Source organism: Macrobrachium rosenbergii, chromosome 16, assembly GCF_040412425.1.
Source record: "Macrobrachium rosenbergii isolate ZJJX-2024 chromosome 16, ASM4041242v1, whole genome shotgun sequence".
NCBI lineage: Eukaryota > Metazoa > Arthropoda > Malacostraca > Decapoda > Palaemonidae > Macrobrachium > Macrobrachium rosenbergii.
The window spans coordinates 48,966,849-48,994,457 of NC_089756.1; the positions used below are offsets into that span (position 1 = coordinate 48,966,849).

Here is a 27,609-nt window from a genome sequence, read left to right on the forward strand (position 1 = left end):
TGATTAAAAATGCGTGACCTGGCACGTTTTAGGCGTGACTAATTGAGTTTGAAGAAAATGGGAAGTCACCAAAGAAAACGTGCTCAGCGGAGACTTAATTAATGGCGCCGCCGAAACACTACGCTGGCGCCGATGTGGTGACTTTACAAGCCGATAGCAGACGGCCGACCCAAGATGACGACCCACGCCCCAACAGACCCTTCGCCGCCTCGCCGCTTCCCGCCGTTCCCGAGCTCTCAGTAGATGTCCTACCCTCCGAGATGACCCACCCTACCACCGGAGCCCTGGACGCCTCCTCCAGGAAACCTGAAGCCGCCCCCGAATTCGTACCGGACGAGCTGACCAACGAAGGACCAGCCGACGTCATCCTTCAGCCTGCTGCCGCCCCCCTCGAGTTGGCTACCGAAAGATCAGCTGCCGTCATCCTTCAGCCCTCGAGCTTTCTACCGAAGGATCAGCCGCCGTCATCCTTCAGCCTACTGCCGTCCCCCACGAGCTGGCTACCGAAAGATCATCCGACGTCACCCTTCAACCCGCTACCGTCCTCCTCGAGTTCCTGCCGGCCGGCGCCGCCCTTCAGCCTCCTACCCGCCCCCAGCCTAAGCCCTTCGAGCCAATTCCAATTGTCAGCAAGACGATTTTCGCATTGATGCCTTGCTTTGGGGGGGAGTATTGTAAGAGATCCATCCATCGCACCGACGGCGGTCTCTTTCGAGCACGCGTGTGTGCGTTCGTGCGTCATATCTTCGGAGGGATCCAGACAAAGAGGGAACAAGAACATTCCGTTTTCTCTCAAGGAACGCAACTTCTACCATACAATATTTCCGTCTGTTTCTCCCTAACCATTGTTGTCTTGATATATGTACAATCACCACTACTTACATTGCCATGCAAGCATTCTAATCATGTACTCATAATGTTCCACCGAATCTTCTGTATCAAACTATATGTATGTTTCTGTTTGTGGAGACGCCAAACGTCTCGCCATTTTTCACATATATTATGCTAATGCATTGTATTCAGTAAGGAACCACCAATAAACCAGTCAACACCCAGCCAGTATGTCACTCAATCCCGTCCTTACAGTGTCAGTAAAAAAATACTTATAAATATGCAAGAGTAACACCAAGTGGGAGCTTCTTGTACGACTTGGGGGATTAAGTAGACCTATATATTAATTTTTAGAACCAACTTTCGAAATACATTTAGGTCTAAATCTTCAGTAGCTGACCTTGTATTGGTATCATCCGTCGACTTCGTTATCTCTTTATCTCTTAAGTAATCTATACAGATATGGTTTTTAAATCCTGGCGAATCATTGCTTTGACATAAGCCATTGCAGCTCAAACAATGCAAGAGTAATATTAAAATGACACCCCTTCTTTGATGACAACATCAATCACAAGGTTTTTAACAGAACAGCCATCAGAGGCAATATTTCTAAAATGACGTCAATTAACGCTTACACCAAATTCACAAATTTTATCAGTAATTTGCACAAAATTACCATTGACATTCACCTTAATGTAACCAATGCCCTGTAACTCATTTTACTTCCCCACAGTTGTGATTGACAGCCGGGCTGTGATCAACAACTGAAGAAGTAGATAAAAAGAAAAGGCTGTTAAGAAATGGCTGAACTGTTACCGTACCAGAAACGTATTTTCCTCTGAATTTTCATTGACATTAGTTTTACAACAACCGTTACATTTTTTACAGTGTGTGCTGTTTACTAACTTATCTGTGAAGGAGGTGGTTCAATTTACAGCTTCATGGCAAGACAACCAAAAACGTAGAATATTAAACTAGAAAGGAAGAAGAAGAATTGTGTCACATTCAACTCCTGCTTTCGTTTTCATTGATGCATCATGTGTGTGTGTGTGTGTGTGTGTGTGTGTGTGTGTGTGTGTGTGTGTGTGTGTGTGTGTGTGAACAGCGAACGCGTAAAGTATGAATTTATGCCATTTTATTCGATAAATTTCAAGAATTATCAAAGGATAGACACCGGAATACGGTAGCCTAACCTAAGAAGTTCGATATTCGTAAGAAGAATTCAGAAAAGAACGCGTGTCAGGTGGTCTAGTGTTAGGGTCTAGGCGTTGTTGGACTTGGATTTTGTAGGGTAAGTTTCTTGTTAAGATTTTTTTTTTTTGCCCTTTCATACAAAATTTGTGTATTTTGTATTTGTTAAAATTGTAGTGGTAATACTGTTATACCTAAATATTTAGTAGGCTCTAATGTACATGTAGGGGTCATGTGGTCTGACCCAGGCTACCCCAAGGCTAGTACTTCTGGATTCAGGCACAAAAGCAGGTAGGCTACACAATCATGCGGTAATTCTAAGCCGGCTGTCCGCGGTGAGCTAGACTATGGCAATTGACGTTTTCCTATGTTATTTTACTTCCTATAGAGGAATTTAAAGTAATATTTTGTCGGCCGGCTGTAACTAAGCTGTCATTGACCTTTGAAGACTACATGACTTGTATTACCTAACGTGGGTAGGTCTAAGCCGGCATTCCGCGGCAAGCCCCCCCACCTCCATAGCTAATACGGCAAAATTGTAACCAGTAAACCCCCCTAAAAATACCAACCTAACGTACCCTAGAGGTGTTTACTGGTTACAATTTTGCCGTATTAGTTATGGAGGGAGGTGGGGGCTTGTCATGAATGCTGGCTTTAGACCTACCAGCGTTAGGTACTTAAGTCGTGTAGTCTTCAAAGGTCAATTACGGTATATTTACAGCCGGCCGACAAAATATGACTTTAAATTCTTGTAAAGCAAGTAAAATAACATAGAAAAACGCCAGTTGCCACAGTCTAGCTCACCGCGGACAGCCAGCTTAGAATTACCAATCATGCACCCAGGCCTACAGCATGGCCTAATAAGATGTGAGATAGTAAGTATTACCTTTGCATCGGGTAGCCCATTACGGTAGTTCTAAGTATTAGCTCTGCAATAACCACCTTGTAAATATTTCCAAACCAAAACACTGATCGCTATGAATGCAGTTTTTAATACAAAAGCAATATAAGAATATATACAATATTATTGGATAGAGTGAATTAAGGCATAACATTTTTAAAGGTCCATGGAAAAGATGCAAATTCATTATGTTGATGTTTGTATAATACGATATGTGAATATAGAGTACAGTATAATGTAGGCTATGACATATCATAGTGCAGGCTGAGCTAGTTCTTGTTTGTTATTCAATTTCTCTTTGTATTGAATTATTATAAGTCACTCTGCATTAACCTTCAGAATTAGCTGATATTAATAATTACTATACCTTGTATGTATAGAGTATACTTTACAGTGTAGGGTAGGCTATTATGTATGCTGTACATGGTACCGAATACCCTAGTGTAGGCTAGGTTATATTTGAGATGTTTTTTCCAAGATATGTTTTTTCCATCCAACAATGGTTTTTTTTGGAACCTAACCCCATCGTAAGTAGGATAATACCTGTATAAGCATTTTTAGTTTTTTTGTGCATTTGAACTATCAAAATAGGAAGTTCTAAGTGTTTTTGGAAGGGTTCTAAGTATTCGCGGGTTTAGCCATTCACGGGCGCGTGTGGTAAGCATCCCCCGTGGATATGGGGGTTTACTGTACTCCAAAATGTGATAATGGTTTAAAGTAAAATTGTACCAAATTTTATATTTACAAGCTTTCCCCTCACTCCAGAATCCTGAACCTCAATAATGATTTAACACCCTTGATTCTTGATTCTCACCTTAGTAAGCTTGAAAGGGATAGGAAGAGAAAGGCAGTTTCTAGGGCTGAATGTAGGGCTTCTGTTAGCCTAAGCCTAAGTCAGATCTTAGTCCTGCTATTCCTTCTTCCCTCGTTCCCACCTTTTCTCCTATTCCCAGCCCTCTTACTATCAACCCACTCACTCTCATGCCCGGCTCCCATGCTTCTGACCCCGATGCCATTGCCATCCTTGAATCCGGGTTTGATAAGAAGCTAAACCTGGTAGTGCATACTGTGTCTGAGCTAAGGGTGTCCCTGAAAGTCCTAATGGACATAGTGTTCTGTGATGAAGTGTTCTGTGAAGTGCAAGTGGAGGAGTTGGCTACTTGTCCCGCCGGGTCTCGTAGACAGAGGTCACTGTCCTGCTTCCCTAAACCTGGGAGAAGACATACTGGAGGTCCAAGGGAGGCTGGTGGGGTTTGCCAATGGGTAGTTGCCCCCCTAAGTCGAGCCTGTTGCGCAAAACCAGGTGTTAACAGATGGCCGTTGGAAAGGCCTGTCTCTGGATGTGCATCGTTTGTCGTCAAGTTCGGATTCCAATTCTGATTCCAGGCACCGCAGACACTTTCTCAATTCATCCTGGCCATTGAAGAGGCACACAGACGACGTCAGCTGCTCTTCTCCGCTGCCTGTTAAGCAGTACAAGGAGGCACTTCGCAGCCCACAGCCTTCCTGCAGCCGTGCTGTGGACCCCTCCGTCTTTACTCCAGAACGCCCTTCTGCTGAGCGCCCTCCTTTGGATCTCAAGCTCTCAAAGGACCTCTTCAGGCGCCTGTTGTCTAAGCATCCGTCTCTTCCTGAGCGTCCAGCGCCAGTTTCTGAGTGCCTGGCACCAGTTCATGAGCACCCAGAACCATCAGCCAAGCGCCTGGTGCCAACTCCCGAGCACCAGCAGCAACCTGTCATCACCTGTCTACTTCTGAGTGCCAAGTGCCCACCTTGGAACAAGATGAGCCTTCTTTGGTGCCCATCAAGCAACAGTTGTCGGAAATCATGAGCTTCCTCAAGAAAGTTCCCATCTCCAAGCCTGCGCATGACTTATCCCCATCTCCCATCACCTCTGAAGAGGAGGAGGAGTTCAGCCAAAACCCTGCTCCCCCTATGGCATATGCAGCTCTTCTTCGCTACCTGTGGGCAAATTTTCCGTCATTTTTCGCTCCAGCTGCCCTGGTCTTGCCTGCTTCCTTTCTGAAGAGGAACCTCCCAGAAGATAGCTCCAGGCCTCCCAAGATAGTCCTTTCCTCGTCATCTAAAAAGGCGATCAAGGAAGTCGGAATCTGGCTCTGCTAAGAGGGAGCAAGGTAACGCTACTTTTGTCCAGCCTCCCTCTCGTCTGGTTAAGAGGAGATACCTGTCGTACGCCACCGGGGAAGCTCCCTCTTTGGGAGTTGCTGCCTCCTCCCAAGGGGACTTCTCCGGTCTCACTGACTCTTCCTGTTGCTTGGCCTTCGCTTCGGTGAAAATTATGTTCTCTTCAGCAGAGCTGGACCACCTAGTTAAGAGCCTCTTCAAGGTTTTCGAGGTTTTTAGCCTCCTCAACTGGACTGTAGGAGCCCTTGCCAAGAAGATTGAATACCACAAGGGTATGGATCAACACTTCGCGACGGATTAGTTTGGAGTTCTGCTGTGTGCTGACAAAGCTATCAGGGATGGCTCTTCGGAAGTTGCAGCTCTGTTCTTTTAGGGTTCTGGGAAAAAACTGTGGTGCTCCTTCACCACCATAGGAGTCACAGAGGTCGGCGTTATTATATTCGCCTCTGGATTTGCTTCACCTTTTTCCCTCAGTCGATAGTGGAAGAAATTGTAAAGTCCCTGCCAAGTGGGTCTTCTATGATGGCGACCCGTTTTCTATGCCACTCCTAGGATAATGGGTCATGCAGGATCAGCTATATCATACCAAATTATTTAAACTGATCTATGTAAATATTTATCTATTACCAGGACCCCAGAGCTCCCCTTCAACTGATGACGGATGCCAGCAGCGTCGCCTGCGGAGCCGTCCTGGAGCAGATCGTCGACGGCACCCCCCAGCCCATCGCCTTCTTCAGCAAAAAGTTCAACCCCACGGTGGCCTGCTACAGCACCTTTGACAGGGAACTCTTAAGCAGTTTACCGGGCGGTCCGGCCCTTCAAGTTCCTCCTGGAGGGTACACCCTTCACAATCTACACGAACCACCAGCCGCTGGTCCACGTCTTCACCAAGCAGGGGTCGCATGGTCTTCCAGGCAGCAGCGACACCTCGCTGCCATCGCGGAGTTCACCTGCTCAATCAAATACCTCCCCGGCAGGAAGAACCCTGTAGCAGACGCCCTCTCCAGAATCGAGCTCAATGCGGTGCAGCTCGGGATCAACTACGAGGACCTCGCCCGAGAACAGGCTGCCGACCCGGAGACTCCAGCCTACCACACCGCCATCACGTCCCTGAAGTGGCGGGACGTGGCCCTCGCCCCTGGGGGACCAAAACTCCTCTGCGACGTCAGCACCGGCCAGCCTCGCCCCCTAGTGCCCACCACCCGCTGCCACCAGGTATTCAACGTCATCCACGGGCTGTCCCACCCCTCTGGCAGCACGATGGCCAAGCTGCTGACGGAGAAGTTCGTCTGGCATGGAATGCGGAAGGACGCGAGGACTTGGGCGAGACAGTGTCTTCGGTGCCAAACCAGCAAGATAGGTCGTCACACCGAGTCTGGGGTAGGCGAGTTTCCACAGCCGGGGCAGCGTTTCGGCCACATACACATTAACGTCGTCGGCCCTCTTCCCCTGTCAGGCGGAGCCAGATATTTCCTGACGATGGTCGACCGCTCAACCGGGTGGCCCGAAGCGACGCCCATGCAGGAAGCCACCACCAGTGCATGCGCCAAGGCCCTCCTCTCCAGCTGGATCAGCCGGTTCGGCGTCCCGGACCACATAACCACCGACAGGGGCCCTGCCTTCCTGTCCGAGTTGTGGTACCCCCTGGCACGCCTGCTGGGAACATCTCACCACACCACCACTGCTTACAACCCTGCAGCCAACGGCTTGGTGGAGAGGTTCCACAGGTCCCTGAAAGCGTCCCTCATGGCCCGCTGCACCGCTGAGGATTGGAAATATCAGCTGCCGTGGGTTCTCCTCTGGCTGAGAACCGCCCCCAGGGCCAACGGCGACCCGTCTGCAGCAGAGAAAATCTACGGGGAGCCCCTCGTAGTCCCGGGCGAACTGGTAACAGAGGATCGCCACAACCTGTCAGTCCAGAGGCTTCACGACATAGTCGGCAAGTTCACCCCCTATAAGCAGACATACACTGACAGGTCAGTTGCCTTCACGCCTCCTGGCTTGGACTCCACCACGCACGTCTTCGTCAGGGATGACGCCGTCTGCCCACCATTGACCAGGCCCTACAGGGGGCCCTTCCGCGTGCTGGAGATGAACAACAAGGCTTTCCGTCTCGCCCTTCACGGCAAAGACGGCTGGGTGTCGATCGACCACATCAAGCCTGCCCTCCTGGAGGAGGAAACAAACGTCACCGCACCACACCCTCCGCCTGAGCAGTCGCCTCCGCAGCCGGGCCGCCGCAGAAGGAGGTCACGGGACCGCCCCCGCAAACATCCTCCCACACCCGCAGCCAGCTGCTCCCACGTACAGCGGAACCCCCCTCTCACTTCACGTAGCCGCGGCACTCTTCAGCGCCCCAGCAGATACGTGGATTAATCAGACGTTACCCATGTCTTGGGGGGTTAGTATTTGTAAAGTCCCCGCTGAGCGGGTCTTCTATGATGGCGACCCGTTTTCTGTGCCGCTCCTAGGATAATGGGTCACGCAGGATCAGCCATACCCAATCATTTAAACTGATCTATGTAAATATTTATCTATTACTAGCTTGTATTGCATATGTTTCTTTTATTCATGTATCAGAATGTCGTCAATTTCATTATTGTCCATTTTTGCAACTCAGAGTGTATTTATTCATTGTATTTATTGTTAAATGTTATTGACCTCAGGTCACCCCAGTTCTCATTGTATTCCTCGGCGTGATGTCAGTCCGCTGCTATATAAACTGCCTGTGTCCTCAATAAATCAGCAGTAACTTTCTCCTGCTCGTTTCTTTAGCAGTTCTTAAAAAATCGCTTCGGACATGCAGAAGAAATCAACTAAAGACATCCTATCACAGTCTTCCAAGCGCCCCAAGGTTTTGTTGTCTTCGTTTGTACTTAAGACGGTCTCTCCGCTTCAGCAACATCCCTTTCGTGGAAGCAAGCCCAAGTCGCAACTCAGGCCTCGCTCCAGTGTTTGGTTCCCATCCAGAGCCATCAAGGGAAGAAGCTCTTCCAAGGCTTTGCCTAAGAAATGAGCAAGAAGTCCTTTTGTGTCCCAGTAGGAGCCAGACTTCTCCATTTTTCAGAGGAGCAGATTGGTGGATTGTCAAGATTCTGAAAGGGGACTACTCCAACCCCTTCATGAAGAACCCTCCTTTAACCACTTCTCCCATCTTCTTGACTGCCTACTCACAAGGCTCAGAGAAGCATTTGGCCCTTTTGAACAAAGTATCTTTTCTCCTTCTAAAGAGAGCCATAGAAGTAGTTGAGGACACTATCACAGAGGGCTTCTACAATCGTCTGTTTGTAGTCCCCAAAGCGTCGGGGGTTTGGAGACCAGTCCTTGATGTAAGTGCCCTTAGTCTCTTCATAAGGAAGGCAAAGTTCAAGATGGAGATGAACTAGTCTGTCATATCATCCATGCACCTGGGTGATTGGATGATAACGTTGGATATGCAAGACTCATACTTCATATCCTCATCCATCCGGGCTCCAGGAAGTATCTCAGGTTCGTCTTCCAGGCCAAAGTATTTTTTGACTTTGAAAAGGCATATGACTTCCTGGAGATATGGAAGCCTTAGAATTGTTCATGGATCTGGACTGATAAGAGAAATGCCATTTTTTATTATAGGCTTTTCTGGCCCTTTGTATGCTCAAAGTTAAGGTTAGGAATACCTTGACTGATGGAAAGTGTCAGGGAGAAGGGGCTCCCCAAGGCAGTGTGCTGAGTGTAACCTTATTTGCTCTTGCTGTAAATTGAAAAATCTGTTACTTCCCATGACATTCTTCATACTCTTCTTGTAGATAACTTCTCCATATCTTTAGCTGGAGTGAGAATGTTAGTGGTGGAGAGATGATTTTATCTGAAATTGACAAAATCATCAGGTGTGATGATACGAATGACTAAGTTTTCTGTGAGGAAAATTCATAATGCATTTTTGCCGTATGATGGGGATGCACTTAGACCCTGGTGTTTGTATTAAAGGTCAAAGTATTTATTGTGTACAGGAGACTTGTTTCTTGAGATTAATATTAGACCAGAGATTTGTATGGACTAACCATTTGAAGACTTTGAAAGTAATTGTGTAGGTACTTGAAAAATTTTAAGGGTTGGTTCACTCCTGATGGGGCACAGATCAAAAACACTTGATTTTATTTAAATCTCTTGTTTTATGTAAGCTCTTATATGGTTGCAAGATATTTGTCAGCTACTGCTAGCTGGCTTTAGATCATGGATTCCATACACTGCTGGAATTAAGATAGCTACAGGGCTCTTAAATCAGTGCCAATACCCAGTCTCCTGATTGTTGCTGGGGAATTCCCTCTAGATCTCCATTACCAAAGAACTCTAAATACTTTACCTTTAAAACCATTAATAGTGAGAAGTATTTTAAGATGATATGAGGCACATTCTTACTCTCCCCAGCCTTTTGAACTCAGGGTCATAAAATTGTTGAGTTATAATTTAGTTGGTAATGAAGGTCTTCCTTTTCCTTTCAAGTTACCAATAACTCCACCATGGAATTTGCCAGAAGTAGATTTAGGTAAATATTTTTTAGATATGAAAGGTAATATGATGGAGGCTGAAGCCCATTCCATTTTTATAGCTCATGCTAAGGGACATTGTAATTATAATTTTTTCACCATTGGCTCTAAATCTATGCTGGCATTCGCTTCGGAGTTTATAGCGGCAAGTTTTATTGTAGGGTGCAAAAACTCTAGGAACCTCAGTTTTTACAGCAGAATTGTATGGCATTTTGACAGCTTTTGAAAAAACAACTGTGGAAAAGGACATTTCCATTGTTTTCTGTGACTCGGAAGTATTATGCAAGAAATTGGTGTTTTCAACTGTTAACTCTGTGGTTTTAAAAATTTTACAGTGGATCCATATAATTGAAAGCAGAGGATTTAGAACAATATTTTGCTGGGTCCCAGCATGTGGGAGTGTGTCAATGAAGAGGGTGATAGAACAACAAGACAGGCAGCAGTTGAACTGCATCCAAGGAGAAATTCACTTTTGCTTAAAGATTTCTTACCCCAAATTAAAGCTGTGTTATGAGGCACCTGGAAATACCGTTAGAACTCTGTAAGTTCCAACAAGACGAAAGAAACCACATAAGTATATTTTCATGGAAGTATGGAAATATGCCTTGGAAGTGAGATGACACTATGTTGATTATGCATTGGACATTATCACTTAACCCATTAATATTTGAGGAAAATAATGATGACTAGCCTTTTTGCAAAGATTGCATGGTCCCTTCGACTGTGAGGTATTTGCTGGTTAAATGTCCCAGTCTTGGGATCCAAGGAATCTATTCCTCTCTGAGGCTCATGGTGAGGATGGCAGGTTTATTCTTGCTGGTGTTCTTGGAGAGGATCTTATACAGTATATGTTGCTATACAGTATATGATGCAAGTGTCATTCTTAGCTATAGATTTATTCCAAGACCATTTTTTGAAATAGTCTTAATTCTGTGTCATTTTTTGTAGTGAGCTCTTAATGGTTTTTAATTGACTTCATTTCTTTGTCCTGTAGTTTAAGAAATATCAGCATCAATGACCCCGATAGTGATGATGCCAGATGGTGTCTAATTGTTCATTCATTCATTAATTCCTGCAAGAGAGAGGCTTTTCTCACAGCAGCTAAAGAAATGTCAAGATACCTTTGCTGGTCCTCTGCTAATGTTTACCAGTGGATGTGGGCCACCTTCTGCAGTTGTCTTAGAAGAGATTACTCTTCATTTGATGCCACTCTTGAGTGAATAGCAGGCTTCCTCATGTTTCTTTGATGAGACAAAAGCCTTTCAGTCTGTGCCATAAAGGCTGTCTAGCAGGTCTTTCACGAGTGTTCTGCCTGAAAGGGGTAGATCTTTCCACCTCAGTAAAGTTATCTATGTTGATTAGGAACTTCAAACAGTCTTTTTGCCTGTGAAAAGTGCGTCCCCATAGTAGGATGTCACCCTCGTACTGTTGAGCCTTGGAGGTGCCTCTTACGAGCCCGTATTCCATTCTTCAGACAGGGATCTTGCTTTGAAAACAGTATTCCTTTCAGCCTTTGCTTCTTCGCATATTGTATTTTACATCGTTGAGGGGTAAGGATCTTTTCTTTTGTGCCTAGAGTTTGTGGCTAAGATGCAGAATCTGTTGGTTCTGGACATGAGGTTTGCAAGTTTCTCAGTTCCCTCCTTCTGGGATTTTGTTAGTCTTAACCCAGCTGAGATGTTGCTACACCTAGTATGAGCTCTGGTACTTGAAGAGAACAAAAACCCTTAGGCCGGGGTGAAGGCACCTTTTCTTAGCACTGGCCATCTTGAGAAGGAAGTGTCGAAGAATACCACTTCCTTCTGGCTGTATGACATCATTGCTTGGGCTTACAGTTTTGCTCAGGAAGAATCTGACCCCTCTCTTCATCTTAGAGCTCATGAGATTAGGGGTGTTGGACCTTCCCTCACCTTTTGGAAGAACTTCTCAGTTCTACAGGTAATGGGGGCCAGTGTCTGAAAGAGTTAGAAGACTTTCACCTCACCTCATTCTACATGAGGGATGTTGCCTACAAGTCTCAGGAAATGTTCTCCTTGGTCCTGTGGTGGCCGCTCAGCAAGTAGTGTAATTACAGTACTGGGTCCCAGGCCCAGCACCCAACATTAGCTTACTGAGGCAGAGTTGTTTTATGTTATGGTTGATTTAAGTGTTTGTGAACATCCTTTCCTTTTCTTTTAACTTTTCAATAATTAAGAGATTTGTGCTGGGGTACAAGATGGACCTGAGTGTGTACAAGGTGTCTTATCCTGTGGAAAGTCAAGGTTCTTGGAAAATTGTTCCTGCAAAATGTACCTTAATCAAGGAATTCTTTAATGTTTCTTGTTCTTTTGGCTTTCCTTGCACTGACAGCTCTGGAGCTGTTTGCCTTCATCTTAGATTGCAAGGACCTACCTCCCAGCTAAGGAGTGAGCCTCCTTATCTGAAAGGCGAAGTGTTTGTATCCTTGTAGGAACAAATGACTGTTTGTTCATGAGACTTACCTGTCAGATATATATATAGCTGTATTCTCTGATAGTCCGACAGAATTTCAAAACTTACGACACACGCAGTGGGAGATCAGGTGGTTAGTACCCATTCCCGCCGCTGGGAGGCGGGTATCAGGAACCATTCCCATTTTCTATTCAGATTTTCTCTGTCGCTGGTACTGTCAACACTTGTTTTCAGTACCTCCGTCTTGGATTTCGGATAAAACTTGGTTGTCACTTAAGTATTTGTTTGACTTTTGGTTTTTTGACTTGGACTTGTGGCTAGGCATACGCTATTGTGGACTGTTTTGGATTTGGCTTTGTTTTTTCCTTGGATTAAGATGTCTGAATCTAGTTCTTCTAGTTATAGAGTTTGCCGTGTGCAAGACTGTAAGGTGAGGCTACCGAAAATTTCAGTAGATCCTCACACTGTATGCTCGGGGTGCAGGGGGCATGTTTGTTTGTTGAATGACCGATGCAAGGAGTGTGAATCTTTGTCTGATGCTAGTTGGAGGACTTATGATTCTTATGTGAGAAAGTTAGAGCGAGATAGGATCAGGAGGTCTTCCTCCAGAAGTGGTAGGAGTCAGGGTAGTGTTTTTCACCTGCTAACCCTCCTGTAGACGTAGCTCTTCCTAACCCTGTGGTGTTGCCCCGAGCCCGGGGTTGTGTCTGCGGAAGGTGATGCCTGGCGGTTATTATGTCTTCCATTCGTAACTTGGAAGCTAAAATGCTCGCTCTTCAAAGTGCTGTGAAGTGCAGTGATAGTGTCTGTCCCCCTAGTGTTGTGGAGGGGCGTCAGATCAGCCGTATAATGCCTCTAGGTCTAGACCTCTGTCAGACTCCCAGGACTCAGGGAGTGGGCAAGTCGAAAGCCGCAAGAGGGTTACGCGGACCCCCCACCGATCTGGCGTCCCTTCGGCATGTCCTGATGACGCTTCCCAGGCTGCCAAGGATCGTGCTCGGGCACGAATCCTTAAGGATTGCTTCTCATCCCCCGATTCCTCCTCCCCGCATCGGGAGTGGAAATTTCGGGAAGACTCTCGCCCTTTGAAGAGAAGCTTCAAAGAAGGGGACGCTTCACGTCCCTTTTCTCGTGACGCTCGCCCTTCTCCGGAGGATTTTGACGCCATCCCGCCGCAGAAGAGGACCAGGACGTCATCGGACGATGACGCTTTTGAGCGCTCCGCTCGCTCCAGAAAGAAAGCTGTTGCTTCCCTGTGAGAAGGAAGAAGGCGTCCCTCGCCCCTCGTCTTCTCACAGGATCAGCCCTCTCCTGAGGAGGAGACTTCTCCTACTCCAAGCTGCTGCTAGGCATGCAGAGGCAATTGGCTTCGTTAATGGCCCAGAAGGAGACTGATACGGGTCGCCGTCGGAAGGATTCCGGCTGCCGATCAAGAGGTCCAAACCATCCCCTTCTCCTTCTCCACGTTCGTTGTCATCTCATGCTTCGCCGCCCTCTAGAAGTCCTTTGGCTCAGGGCTTTACTGGTCTCGGCAGGGATCGTAATTTCCCTCTTTCTGAAGCTCTTCATGCTGCTGGGCTTGACGCCCCTCGTTACGACGCTCCTCTAGTTTCTCGCCAGGACGCTTCTCATGCTGCTAAGCATGACGCTCCTCATGCTGCTCGGCAAGGCGCCTCCCTTGCTGCTCGTCATGACGCCTCCCTTGCTGCTCGTCATGACGCCTCCCTTGCTGCTCGGCAAGACGCCTCCCTTGCTGCTCGGCAAGACGCCTCCCTCGCTGCTCGCTCTCATCAGGACGCTCGTCGGATCGATCGTCAAGACGCTCGTCGGGAATCTCGTCAGGACGCTCGTCTAGACTCTTCTGTCCGAGACTTTCGTGACCCCTCTCGGACTTCTTCCAAGCAGAAGTCCCTTTTGCGTGTTGGTCTGCAAGGACTTCGTCCTCCCGGGTCTTCTCCAGCCCCTTCGGTTGTTCCTGTTGAAGAAGGAGAGCTGTCTAGCGCTTCGGAACCTGCAGTTGAGGATCAGTCCTCTACTTCTTCAGCTTCTTCCGACTACCAAGTCTTGACTAGGTTGCTGAAGGACTTGTTTGGGGACAAGTTTCAACCTTCTGCTCCTCGCCCTCCCCCCTCGCAGCTAACCTCATCTAAATCACAAAAGACTTCTGGTTTTGTGAAAATGGCTACGTCTCTCTCTACGAAGAGGGCCTTTAAGAAGGTTCAGGAGTGGATGGACTCCAGGAAGGCCCAGTGCAAGACTTCTTTCGCCCTGCCTCCGTCAAGATTGAGTGGAAAAGCAGGAATTTGGTACGAGACAGGAGAGGAGGTTGGTTGGAGAGTCCCTTCCTCTTCCCAAGGGGACTTTGCCAGCCTTGTGGATGCCCCCAGAAGGTCTCTCCTTTCATCAGCGAAAGTGTCCTGGACTTTGTCTGAAACCGATCACCATCTGAAAGGCCTCTTCAGGACTTTGGAAGTTTTCAACTTTCTGGACTGGTGCCTGGGAGTCCTGGACTTGCAGGCTCGTAGCCCTGACTCCATTAGTCTGGGAGATTTGTTCAGCGTCCTATCTTGCATGGACAAGGCGGTTAGGGATGGCTCCGAAGAACTGGCTGCCCACTTCTGTATGGGGCTTTTAAAGAAGAGAGCCATTTACTGCAACTTCACTGCGAAGTCAGTCTCTCCTTCTCAGAAGGCAGAGTTGTTGTTCGCTCCGCTTTCTAGCCATCTTTTTCCCCAGTCCTTAGTCAAGGATACGGCCGCCACTTTGCAAGAGAAGGCTACTCACGACCTCCTGGCCCAGTCTTCTAGACGTCCAGCAGTCCCTTCGACTTCTTCCCTTGGGCAGGCTTCCAAGATTCAGAAGCCCTTTCGTGGAGGAGCCTCTTCTAGATCGTCCTTTCGAGGAAGAGGTCCTCAGAGGTAGAGCCCCTTCTAAGACCAGGGGCAAGAAATGACTCATGGACCTTCAGACACTGGTAGGAGCCAGGCTTCTTTCTTTTGCAAGAGCCTGGAGAGAGAGGGACGGACAACTGGTCCCTCCAAGTCATCGAAAAGGGATACAAGATCCCATTCCTCGTCTTACCTCCGTTATGCACGAAACCCATAGATCTGTCGCCATCCTATCAGCAGGAGAAGCAGCAGATTCTCTTCGACCTGCTCGAGCAAATGCTTGAGAAGAGAGCTGTGGAACAGGTCTCAGATTTACAATCCCCGGGCTTTTACAACAGGCTGTTTCTGGTACCGAAGCAGTCAGGGGGATGGAGACCAGTTCTGGACGTCAGTAGGTTGAACCATTTCGTTCTGAAAGAAAAGTTCGTAATGGAGACGTCCCAGTCGGTTATGGGAGCCCTAAGACCAGGCGACTGGATGGTTTCTCTCGATCTCCAGGACGCCTACTTTCACGTCCCTATACATCCTCTATCGAGGAAGTACCTGAGATTTGTCCTGCGGGGACAGGTATTTCAGTTCAGGGCTCTCTGCTTCGGGCTCAGCACAGCTCCTATGGTATTCACGGTTTTAATGAGGAATGTTGCGAGATGGCTTCACCTTGGAGGAATAAGAGTCTCTCTTTATTTGGATGATTGGCTCATTCGAGCCTCGTCAATGACGAGGTGTCTGGAGGATCTTCACATGACTTTGAACTTGACGAAGTCCCTAGGACTTCTGGTGAATTTCGAAAGTCCCATCTGACCCCGACTCAGTCCATCTTTTATCTGGGGATTCAGATGGATTCAGTGGCTTTTCGAGCTTTTCCGTCTCAAGAAAGACAACTACAGTGCTTAGACAAAGTTTCAGCCTTCCTGCGGAAAGAAACATGCTCGGTGAGGGAATGGATGAGTCTGCTGGGGACCATTTCATCGCTGGAGAAGTTTGTTTCCCTGGGGAGACTGCATCTCAGACCGCTTCAATTCTTCCTTGCAGAGAACTGGCAGGACAAGGAGAATCTGGAAGTTTCTCTGAGGATCTCGCCAAAGGTGAAGGATCACCTAAGGTGGTGGCTCGATCCATCAAAGTTGGCAGAAGGCCTTTCTCTCAAACTTCAGAACCCCGACCTAGTGTTGTTTTCCGACGCGTCCATCTCGGGGTGGGGAGCAACACGGGGGGGACGAAGTGTCGGGCACCTGGAGAGGGGAACAGGTGTCCTGGCACATAAACCTCAAAGAATTGGGGGCGATTCAGTTGGCCCCTCTTTTCTTCGAGGGACGAGTCACGAACCGAGTTGTCCAGATCAACTCGGACAACACCACGGCCCTGTCATACCTCAAGAAACAGGGAGGAACTCACTCTCGGTCCCTGTTCGCCTTAGCAAAGGACATCCTTCTGTGGGCTCAGGCCCGGAATATTACGATCCTCACGAGGTTTGTTGCAGGCGTAGAGAACGTCCGTGCGGATCTTCTAAGTCGGCAACGACAACTGCTGCCGACCGAGTGGACCCTGCACCAAGAGGTGTGTCAAGGACTGTGGAAGCTTTGGGGACGTCCATTGGTAGATCTCTTTGCAACTTCCAAGACGAAGAGACTTCCTCTTTACTGCTCCCCTGTACTCGACCCAGGAGCGATCTCAGTAGACGCTCTTCTCTGGGATTGGACGGGGATGGACGTGTATGCCTTTCCCCCGTACAAAATCCTCGGAGAAGCCATCAGGAAGTTTGCGTCGTCAGAAGGGACGAGGATGACGTTGATCGCCCCGTTTTGGCATTCGAGGGAATGGTTCACAGAGGTCATGTCCTTCCTAGTGGACTTTCCAAGATCTCTGCCCATGAGAGTCGATCTACTCAGACAACCCCACTTCGAGAGGTACCACAAAAACCTCCCCGCTCTGAGTCTAACTGCATTCAGACTATCGAGAAGCTGGCCAGAGCGAGAGGTTTTTCTAGACCAGTGGCGAGAGCTATTGCCAGAGCCAGAAGACTCTCTTCCAGTATTTTGTACCAATCGAAGTGGACTGTCTTTAGGAGATGGTGTAGAAAGAAGGGCATTTCCTCTACCACGACCTCTGTGAGCCAGATAGCAGACTTCCTCTTGTTTCTGAGGAGTGATGTCAAACTAGCAGTCCCGACTATCAAGGGATATAGGAGTATGCTATCATCCGTTTTTAGGCATAGAAACTTGGATCTGTCTAACAACAAAGACCTTCACGATCTGTTTAGATCCTTCGAAACCTCGAAGGTGCCTCGGCAAAGGACTCCTTCTTGGAATTTAGATGTAGTGTTACGGTTCCTGATGTCCAGTCCTTTCGAACCTCTTCGTTCTGCAACATTGAGGAACATTACCAGAAAGACTATTTTTCTAACCGCTCTGGCAGCTGCGAAGAGGGTTAGCGAACTGCAAGCCTTTAGTAGACATATAGGCTTTAAAGGACATAACGCAGTTTGTTCTTTAAGTCCTACTTTTTTAGCGAAAGATGAGAACCTGTCTAACCCTTGGCCCAAGAGCTTCGAAATCAAGGGTATGGCTGAGATTCTAATTCAAGAGCCAGAGAGAGTCCTTTGTCCTGTTAGGGCTCTCAAAGTCTACTTAGACAAGACGAAGGAAAGTCGAGGCCCCTCAGATAATTTATGGTGTTCAGTAAAGAGACCGGACTTACCTATGTCGAAGAATGCTCTGGCTTTCTTCCTGAGGGACACGATTAAAGAAGCCCATTCATGCTGTCAAGACACTGATTTTAAACTTCTGAAAGTCAATGCTCACGAGGTGAGGGCGGTTGCAACTTCAATGGCTTTTCAGAAGAATATGTCACTCAGTAACATTCTGGGTGCCACATTTTGGCGTAGCAACTCTGTGTTCGCTTCACACTACCTGAGAGATGTGAAGACGACATATGAGAACTGCTTCTCGCTAGGACCATACGTTTCCGCAGATACTTTCCTGGGGGCAGGGGATGACACTCATCCTATCCTATAGAAAATGGTTGGATAGTGTTTTTTATGGTTGTTGGGTTGACCGCCTGTGGCGGACTTCCTGCTTGTTAGCTTTAGTTGCGTTATCCTAACTTAGTTAGGCTTGGTCAGGTGGTTGGTTTTTTACTTCGTTTGCCCTCATTGTATGGTCAATATGGTCTAGTCACATTGTGGTCACGCCCCCGTTGACAGATCATCTAGAACTCACTAGCTATACAGGTCACACCCTTGCTGGAGACTCTAGTTAAGCAGAAGCGGACTTGGGTGACAGTAATCACGAAGTCAGCTATGCTAACAGGTAAGGAACCAAGGTATCTTTCACCTACATGTAGTGTGTTTCCTAAATCCTATTCTGTCTGTACCTGCCTCCAATGGTGGTATTCAGCTATATATATATCTGACAGGTAAGTCTCATGAACAAAATGATATTTTAATGATAAAATAAAGTTTGTTCATACTTACCTGGCAGATATATATATTCATAGTGCCCGCCCACCTCCCCTCAGGAGACAGTGGCACTAGAAAATCTGAATAGAAAATGGGAATGGTTCCTGATACCCGCCTCCCAGCGGCGGGAATGGGTACTAACCACCTGATCTCCCACTGCGTGTGTCGTAAGTTTTGAAATTCTGTCGGACTATCAGAGAATACAGCTATATATATATCTGCCAGATAAGTATGATCAAACTTTATTTTATCATTAAAATATCATATTTTAAATAATTTGCGTTTTCCTAGGTAAACAAACCATAACCGTTCATGTAGGTTTAACCTGCCTCTGCCACCCCTGCAGCTAAGGAACAATGGTTGTTGTGGGTAGGAAAGCATGGTTCCCCCTCTCCTTCTGGGTTACATTCCTTGTTTTCTGAATCACAGCTGGTCAAGTTTTTCAGTTGTAGGATACTCCATATAAAAAGGCACAGTTTACACAGGACAAATGCAAATTGCTTGAAAATTATTATTCCGACATTGAATGGACAGTATAATTTTCTTTGTAAAAGAAAAACTTTGAAGTTGTTAATAGTCGTGAAATGTGCACATTTGCCTGTTTAATCACATACTCTTAAAGTGCAGCTTAAAAGGTGTACAGTAAATTCTTCTTCAAAGTCGACTACATGACCAGAATGGATATAGTGTTCACATTTACCCTTTATAGTGTAGTTCCTATTAATTTTGAAGCTCATGTCTTGTTGCTTGGGGGGTCCTAGCTAGAATTTGGTTAGTAAGATTGCTGATGTAATTTTCATTTAGAAAAATACAAATGGCCCATAACCATTTTAGTATCATTACATTTTAGGAGTGATTTTTATGAAAGCTAATATTGATGTCTATGCAGATTTTGTGCTGTTTCAGGATCTTCAGCAACAATTCAAATTACTGAAAAGATGGCCGCTGCTGGAGCATTTAATGTCATGGTTGTTACTCCCAGTTGTTAATAATCAGCATTGAAGGTAGGATTCTGCGGTAGATTATTAGTCATGCTAGTTCTGTACCGTATATACTGTACAGTATAATGTTTGGGGTTTGTACTAGTTATAACACTGGCATGACTACTGGTGTGTTGTTGTCTACAGTTTCTTTTATTTATAGGATAGGCTTTACATGCTCATCTCCCATGCTGACAATAGAACTCCAAATTGTTGCCTTCAGTGATGTTAAGCCCTGGAATCAATTAAAGCTTGTTCCACTTAACTTTTATTTATATTTAGACAGCTTAAAAAATTATCCTGGAAGTTCCAAGTTTCAGAAACTTACCAAGCATGCAGTAATTTCAGCTGAGTTATTGCAACCTTTTCCTGCATTTACAGATACTGTCAATGATGAGCAAGGTAAAGACCTGTGTTTATTACAGAGCAGGTACTGCCAATCATGAACAAGAAGGTATGTAAGTAAAGACCTGTTTTTGTTATAGAGCTATGGCTCATTTTCCAGTGATGACATTTGCATTTGATAGTGGCATGAGCCTAGGTTATCAGGTAGCATTCTTTTTTCAGTGGAGGCAAAATAAAGGTTACTAGCAGATGCTCACATCGATCGCATGTGCTAATTCCCATCTCCGTACCATAATATAATATACCCATATCCATATCTGTACCATACCTATATGGGCCATACGGGTACCCATACCCATATCTGGTACCATACCCATACCCATATCTGTACCATACCCATGTCTGTATCATACTGATATCTATATCATACCCATACCTGTACCATACCCATACCTATGCCATACCCTATGCCATACCCATATCTGTTCCATACCCATACCCATGTCCATACCATACCCATACCAATACCCATACCCATATCTATACCCATAGCCATATGTTTACTGATACCCATACCTATACCCATACCCATGTCCATATGGATACCCATACCCATACTGTACCATACCATTCCCATACCTTCTGGTCATATACAAACAACTGACCATATCATGGTTTAAGCGCACGAGCAGCTGTTGATGGGTTTTGAATCAGTGGTGATGCCATTGCCAGTTCTTGACCATCACCAGTAAGTGCCTGCTGTTGTTCTAAAATTACCCACTGAGTCCATTTCAAAATGGTGAAAATTTCTGGACATTTATTAAAATATTATTCTTGAAAGACGTCTTCAAAACTCCAAGATCCTCTGAAGCAGTCTTCAACTCCTGAAGCATTCCTGGAGAACTGCCCATTGGATTATAACATCATCTTAAGTTCTTAAAGACTCCAGGATCCTGTGAAGCTGTGTTCAGCTCCTAAATGGAATGCAGTTGGTCCATAGTTCCACATGAGGTTAATTAAACACTTCATATAAATTCTAAAGTTCAAGCAAGTTATATTTTGATCTGAAAACCTGTACATTACTTTTATAAAACAAATGATGTCCTTACAAATCTAGAAAAATTTTGTTGAAAGTACAGTACTCAATCTCACATTTTATTTCATCATAAAACATCATAAAACTGATACCCATACCCATACCCATGCCCATGTCTGTACCATACCCATACCCATATCTGTACCATCCCCATACCCATATCCCCCGTAGGGGGGTAGTTCCATCAGTGCACCTCATGTGGTGCAATGTAGGCATTGCTTAAGGGTCTCTGCAGTGTCCCTTCGGGCCCCTAGCTGCAACTGCTCTCATTCCTTTTACTGCACCTCTTACTGTCCACCCTCACCCTAACAGTTGATTCATAGTGCAACTGCAAGGTTTTCCTCCTGTTACTCCTCTCAAACGTTTACTGTCAGTTTCCGTTTCAGTGCTGAATGGCCTTAGTTGCCCCAGTGCTTGGCATATATGCCTAAAATCTATAAATCATCATTATCATCATACCCATATCTGTACCATACTCATACCTATACCTATACCATACCCATATCTATTCTGTACCCATACCCATACCCATACCATCCCATTCCCATGGAGAAGGGATGAGGGAAGAGGGATGGGAAAGGAGGAGGGGAGGGAAGGAGGAAGGAGGAGGGGATTATCATTTTTCCAAGAGGAGTTGAGGTCCTGGGGAGAGTGGGGGGACGTTTAGGGACCACACTGCTTAAACCAGTTTTTGGGAGGAGGGAGGTTGGGTCCTGGGGGAGAGGAGGGGGTTTGTTTAGGAACCACCCTGCTTAAACCAGTTTTTGGAGGGGAGAGGGAAGTGGGAGGAATGGGGACACACACACCTGCAGAAACAAGGCCAAGGAAATTAATATAATAGATTGAAGAGAGGTTTTTTGAGTGGCAAGTCTTTTCTGCGTGCTGTATACAAAAGGTTACTAAATTGTAGAAATTAGTTTGCAAGTACTTTTGTTTTATAAGTAAATGTGAAACACCTTATGGTTTTGCATGTGAATTGGAAATAAGCTTTAAATTTATGTAAAGTCAGTATTTTTAAAGAGCTCTCGAAAATAATATATAATTTACAAAATATCAAGTAGCAGGCATTTTTCTTAAAGATTTTTAAAGGCATTTTGAAAGATTATTTTGAGATTATTTTCCTTCAATGTAAATTTGTTATAAATTACAGGACCTCTGAGTCATAAGTCCCAGCATTTGGTCGTTGGCCCAAACTCTATATTTGATTCCACAGGACCAATGAGTAAAAAAAAGCCAGGCAACATACGTTTAAAGCAGAAGTGGAATGAAAATACGGTGTTCCAAGAATAAAGCAGAAGTGGAATGAAAATACTGTTCCAAGATTCTTCCAGCATTTAAATATGAGCTACGACTAATTGCTACAATACAAGTGACCAGCAGGTTCAGTTAGAGTAAAATGTAGAGCAGAGTTTTTAGTATTAAGATTGTTTTACATGGTTAGCCTACTGTAAATAATGTGCCAGAGCAATTCACGTGCGATAGTGTATTGAGGTTTATCTGGGAATGTCACAGTTTAGAATTAGGAAATTTGCTAAGAGCTACTATCAACAAGGGTATAGTTATCTGCTTTTGTACAGTATTTACATTGCACTGCAATTCACATATGTGATCTAACCAGTGTGACATATATTCCACTAAGCTGACATGATGGCATTGTGTGTATGCAGCATAATCTTTAGGTTGGTTTAAAGTTAGTCAATTTTTAATATTTATCTATTCAGCTAATGATTGTACGTATCATAATGTAACCATATATTGCCAGTATGAAGGTTTGATGTTTCTCTAGAGAGTTTCACAATGTTAATTTTTTCAAGGAATAAAGCTCCAAAATGTTGTAAATGCTAGTTTTCCATTAGTTTTAACAGAAATTTACTGTAAAGGAATAAATGCAGTGTAGGATAAATCCATCTAAATAGGTGTAATGAAGTTAACTTTGATAGTTTTTAGTTAAATCCACTGTGTTGCCAATATGTAAGTGCTCTGGCCAAGTCATTATTTGATGGGGACCTGTGTTTCATGTAAAGGTGCTGTCATCAGTTTTCATTAAGAAAATGTGAGTACGTAGTAACACTGCTCGTAGATCAACTGGAAGTATTATTTTCTAAATTTGGATGGTCTCATTTCAATGGTAACATAGTAGAGGCATATGCTGAACAGAGGTTTTTAAGGCAGGAAATAAAGTCCAGTTATCTGTGTTTAAGGAGGCAGCCTAATACAGTTGCTTATTTTTAATATGGGCTTAATTTAATTAGCAGTTGGTTTAGAATAACTTTTAAAAAGCAGACAATTTCTCGCTTCAAATGGTTTATAGATTTATCAAAGGGACAAGTAAAAACTTCTCTAAAAAGCAGGCAATTCATCCTTCAAATGGTTTAGATTTAACAAAGGTACAAGTAAAGAACATATTTATTCAGCATATAAATGGGAGCTTTTGAGTGTAAGAATACTGTTCTACTGTACAGTACTGTATATCTAAACAGCAAACTGTTTTTCAGCTCAGTAACAGGGAGGGCTTTGGAGCATATACATCATTGAAACTTCTGTTAAGGTAAGAGGTATTTCTTATTCATAACCAATCGGTACCAGGCAGAATTTATCGATTGACAAATTTGGAGAGATTGATGGCTTTAATGTGAATTTAGTTCAAGTAAAGTTTGAGAACTTTATTAATCAGAGCTGTTATAAATTAACTTATTTAGTAGGTTGAATTAATTGTATTATCATATATATTTGGTAAATAACTAACTGAAAATTGCATAGCTTCAAAACTTATATAATAGGGTGAAGTTACTTGTTAAAGTGACACTTTTGGGAAGGAAAGGAAAATAATGGGGAAATATGGAATGTTTTATTTGTCGTCAGCTGTAAATGGTATAAAGAAAAATTACTTCAAAAAACATTTTTGCTCATGTTTTGTGCTAACTCCAAGATACACCATACTATTTTTAAAACTTTTTCCACAGCATTTTTTAAAATTGAACACCCATTCTAGAAATTATTTTCTCTGGGCAGGAATTTGTTTATACTGTTTTTTGTTCCTACATGTATACAAACCTTCAGTCTTTACATATGGGGGTTAACTTTCAGCGCAACCTGGAGCCGGCCGTTTAACTAAAAAACAAGGTAGTTATTTGTAGTTGGCTGCATTCACTTTTCGACTTAATTCTTTTCATTTTTGTGTATAGTATATTGTTGTTTTGAGATATTTTGCTTATTTGAAATTATGCAACCTTACAATATGTTCTACTGTGTTTACTTTTTGCTCTTTCTTGCTGCGTAGTTCTTCCTACACAGTTATGCTGCGTAGTTGTTATCAATTCATTATAGCTTATGAGACTTTTTCTTTGATTTCCTCTGTAACTTGGTTTTGCCTTTGATATAACGCAAACCCAATTCTTGTCTTGCCTTGCTGTTTGTTCTTTTATTGTTATATCTTTTTTTCTAGTACGCATCCAAGAAGAGAGCGTCTGCTTCTTGTCACCAACGATTCTATTTTTTAGACGCCTTCTCAACCTCGTTTTGTCGAACATCCTTGTTCTACATCTGTTTTCTGTTTGTTCTGAAGTGTTTTCTCTCTGAAACAGGCATAGTTTTTATTTCAACTACGCAATTTCCTGGAATGCTGTAATGTTTTAGTCTTTCAGATGTTGTAGAGCTTGATAGGCTTTAGATGGAGGAGGGTTCTCTTGCTTAGTGCGGTGGTTTCATAAACCATTGTACAAGAGCTCTACAGATGTTGTAGAGCTTGATAGGCTTTAGATGGAGGAGGGTTCTCTTGCTCAGTGCGGTGGTTTCATAAACCATTGTACAAGAGCTCTGCTTGCCATAGAGCATGGAATCCCCTCTCCCTTTACACGGGGAAGAAGTGGAGGTTGATGTTGCAGAACCCTAGACAGAGCTTACCGATTTTGGCAAGTCGTCTCCAAGATCAGTGGCTGTTCCTGTCTACAGCTCTTACTCTGTCTTGTTGGGGGGTTGAGTCGGGCGTTCCTACGCTCCCCCCTCCTCTCGTTCCTGTTCTGAAGGATGAAAAGTCCTGGGAAAGCTTCCTTAATGAAGTTTTCATCACTGCCTTTGCATTCTTTGTCGTTGTATTATGTATTGCAGTCTCTCCATCCTCTTCCTTCCTTTCAAGAGATGGGAGGAAAAATACAGTGACTGTAAGGAAGACGACTTGCCATCGGAGTGACAGCCAACGAGCTGCATTCAGCCAGTCGATTTCGGTTTGGGTGTGTGTGCTTCGTTGCACTGCGTCTGTCGTAGCTTCAAGAGCTACTTCTTTCCCCCCACCACCAGCATTCGACGTTGGATTTGCAGAAGCTGATCCTTCTCTGTCTTTTGCTGTAGGCCACGACCGTGTCTTTCCCGGGCTTTCCTCCCTGACCGTGCATCTGCCGTCAGTGCAGCTCCTGCCCAGATCATCATCTTCCCCTCCCTTCCGTTGTCCTGCGCACAGCCAATTTATCTTTAGTGCCAGAATGAGAGTTCCTAGCGTACTTGTGCTTACTCTTCCCTGCAAGTTTCCTTTCGAAAACAGTGCTTGGTTGCCATTTTCAGTGATGCCGCCACAGTTTTCTAGATCTATAAGCTGAAGATACACTATCCAAGGAAGGAAGTATACGCAGCCGTGCAATGTTGCATGCCTGTGTCCTTGCTTCATGATGTACAACCGAGGAGGAAAGAGAGAGGCCCTGGGGAGGCAGAGGTAGTTTTGCCTTTGCCGCATTGTTGCACAGCCATGACAATTCAACATTGCTGCACTTTGCTGAACGTCTTTAGCCGAAGATTCACTCTCCAAGGAAAATAAGTGTGGCTGTGCAGATGTTGCATGGCTGTGTCCCTTCTACAAATGTTGCATGACCGAGATAAAACTCTCATTGGTTGTTTTTGCTGATTTCATCTCCTTATGCTCTCCCCTGTTTATGGACATAGACTTGGAGCCTCTTAGCCTAGTGAGTGTTAAGTATGTGGATGCTTCTTCATCCCTGTACATTCCCGCTTGGGAAAGTTGTTGCCGCATGGCACATCTGAGGCCAGGCCCCCATCCATGCCCGCATGGAGGTTTGGAGGAGAATGGGATGGCTCTTTTGAGATTTTTTCCTCGCGTTCATGGTATGGTTTCATAATGGATGGATCGCTTTTCAGAGAATGTTTCCCTTCACCATGTTTGTGTGGACAGTTGGCTGACACATCTGTGGGACGTCCATAACAGCCCCACATTCACATTGTTGTGTACAAGATCATCAACATCCCCGTGGCACAGCGGGCAGCGCCTGCCTCCACTCTACGTTTCACGGAGAGTTCCATGACAAACAGTTGCTCTTTGTAAAGCATTTTTACCTCCACGGTCTGGAGATTGAGTGATTGATTTATAGATTATAGGCATTCATGCCAAGCACTGGGGCAACTGAGTCAGTTCAGCATTAAAACAGAAATTGACAGTAAAAGTTTGATAGGTGTAATGGGAGGAAAACCTCGCAGTTGCTCTATGAATCATTTGTTAGGAGAGGGTGGACAGTATGGTGGAAGAAAGAGAATATGAACGGAGGTACAGTAAAAGGAATGAAAGCAGTTGCAGCTAGGGGCCAAAGGGACACTGCAAAGACCCTTGGGCGAGGGGCATCGATGGCACTTCTGTGGACATCTGGGGCACAGCACCCACCCATCTTAGTGTGGAATTGGGGGAACTTCTATGTATTCCCCCCCACTGCTCACGTCTGTGATTTTGCAGCAATCTTCCTGGAGTGACCAACGTCTTGTTTTGGTAATGACTGCATCCGAATGAACGGAATCATTCTCCCAGACCCTGAAGGCCATTGTTGCATCCTTTCACAGCTGTATTTATCCACAAAGACTTCAACATTCTATAGGTAGGATAGGAATATTCGTTTGGTTGTTTCTACTCAACTTTGGCACTTGATTCTCTTCCGGAGTTGGGAGTGTTCCAGTTTCGACAGCACTGGTTTCTTTGGATCCCTGTACATTTCCGACTGCAGTTTAAGTTTTGGTAAACCTTATAGACAGACATGCCTCTGACAGGCCCCATGGTTGTGACTCTTCGGTGTTTTGTTGATATTCGACTTCTACGATCAGACTGCTTTCCTCGAGAGCGTGCAGTCAATGTGTCTTCTGCAGGTGCTCTTCATAGGATGAAGATTTGCTCATCATATGATGAAAATTGAGGCTATGGCCACGAGGAATACGGACTGGTGGCCCTAGGGAGACGATGTTGCATTTGAGGGGCAGCTTCGGCTGCCCTCTTGTGATCGAGACTGTTTCCTTCATATGAGGATGTCCCCCAGCCCCGCTTCCCTCGTAGCAGCTATTTGCACGGTTGTATATATATGACTGTGCTCCAGGACCTGAATGGGTGTCGCCTCCTCTTTCCACAGATCATCCATGGCCTTCATCTACGGTTGAGTGTCAAGTGTTTGAGACTCATTAGTACCGATCCATTTATGGGAGGTACACAGGGAACCAAGAGTGTGCCAGGTAGAAATGTCAGAGCCAGGACTGATCATCTCTTTCAAGTCACCCTCAGAATGATACGCTCTGGGATCGGTCTTAGCCACAGGCCATCGTACAACCAAGTTTTGCAATAGTTTCCAGAGATGTCAATGAAGTTCTTCAGTCCCTTTGGGACCACAGAAGCATTATCGGGGAGACTTCGTATTTCCTCAGAGCAGACTGCTCCATGCCTATCTTTGTTGTGAGCTTCAGAACTCTTCCTAAGTTTTCACTTGACTTTCACCATGGCTTCGACTAGGGCACATTTGTTCAGGGTACGTCTCCTCATGTATTTTGACAATTGATTGGTCC

At 45.2% G+C, this 27,609-nt stretch overlaps 1 protein-coding gene across 1 annotated transcript in view; it reads left to right on the forward strand.

Annotated features, from left to right (window-relative positions):
• Positions 1-1,856: 1,856 nt before the first annotated feature.
• LOC136847423 (putative protein MSS51 homolog, mitochondrial) overlaps positions 1,857-27,609 on the forward strand; it is a 52,410-nt gene continuing 26,657 nt past the window's right edge. The window contains 4 exon segments of the mRNA XM_067119094.1: positions 1,857-2,122; positions 19,276-19,373; positions 19,731-19,803; positions 23,286-23,338. The gene's annotated coding sequence lies outside the window, so the exon portion shown is untranslated.